Source organism: Chionomys nivalis, chromosome 5 (assembly GCF_950005125.1).
Source record: "Chionomys nivalis chromosome 5, mChiNiv1.1, whole genome shotgun sequence".
NCBI lineage: Eukaryota > Metazoa > Chordata > Mammalia > Rodentia > Cricetidae > Chionomys > Chionomys nivalis.
The window spans coordinates 12,747,203-12,748,498 of NC_080090.1; the positions used below are offsets into that span (position 1 = coordinate 12,747,203).

The window sequence follows — 1,296 nt, forward strand, 5'->3', positions numbered from 1 at the left end:
TCCCTTATCATTCCTGGTCGTGGGAACCCCTGGGAAACTCCCTCCTCTACCCCTCAAAAACCCTCAATCTTCTATCTTGGGACTCTCCTCCAGGATCTATTTTTTTTTTTTTTCAGCATCTGCCTTTCCAGCATCTTGCGAGATTCAATCTGCCAACCAGCCAGTTCCACAGAGCCCCCAAAACACGGAAGTAATCAGCCACTCCAGGACGTGTTCAAGCCTCTCAACTCTCCGACATCCACAAAATCAGCCAGAAGCAGTCTTTAATGAAAACTCCTGCATCTTCTCAATCGTTTCTTCCTTGTATTTGTCCTTCTCCTTTCCTACTTGTCGAGACTTGTCTTTCCTTTCCAGGATCTTCTTGCTGTCTTTCCAGCTTTAGCTGGTGAGAACCACCTTGCTGGGGTGGATGCCCACATGGACAGCTGTGCCATCAGCCTTTTCTCAGTGTACCTGTTCAATGTAGATGACGTATTTCTTCCTGTACACTTGGACCACTTGCCAATCTGCTGGCCTTTTCTGGCCTCGGACAACCTGAACTTCGTCATCTCTCAAATGGGCATCAATCGAACATTGTACTTCTGTCTCAGCTCTTTGAAAATGGGGGAAGACACAATCTCCTCCAAATGTGAGAAGGTGCATTGAAATGCCGTTTGCAGTTCTTGCTTCGGTCAGAAGTCACAAAGGGATTGAACTTCATTTTGGCAACTATGATGATCCCTCTGTTGCTGGTCACCCATGTTAGCAGCTGTTGTAAATAGTGCTGCAGTAATCATTGATGTGCAGGTGTCTCTCTGACATGTCATCTTGGAGTCCTTTGGGTAAGTCCCAGGAGTTTGACCGCACTGGTGCCTCATTACTTCACAAATACAGCTCTGGGAAAAAGGCTGATGTGATCACAGTGAATGTCTTCCTGGGGGAAAAGCTGATGTCACAGTGTGTGTCTTCCTGGGGGAAAAGCTGATGTCACAGTGTGTGTCTTCTTGAGGGAAAGGCTGATGTGGCCACAGTGTGTGTTTTCCTGGGGAAGGCTGATGTGGCCACAGTGTGTGTCTTCCTGGGAGAAAGGCTGATGCCACAGTGTGTGTCTTCCTGGGGAAGGCTGATGTGGCCACAGTGTGTGTTTTCCTAGAGTGTTGCTTTTTAAAGCCTCATTTTAATTAAAGAGAATAGAAGATTCTAGAGAAGGTCCAACGGATCTACCTTAGAGACCATTTTCATTTTAAATTATATATTTAATAATTTCTTGACTGCTCTTCACCCTGTACTTTATACATAAGGAGTGTCAGTTTTGGC

General features: G+C 45.9%; 1 pseudogene; it reads right to left on the reverse strand.

Annotated features, from left to right (window-relative positions):
• Window positions 1-246: 246 nt before the first annotated feature.
• On the reverse strand, window positions 247-700 carry LOC130874526 (60S ribosomal protein L26-like; annotated as a pseudogene).
• Window positions 701-1,296: the final 596 nt, after the last annotated feature.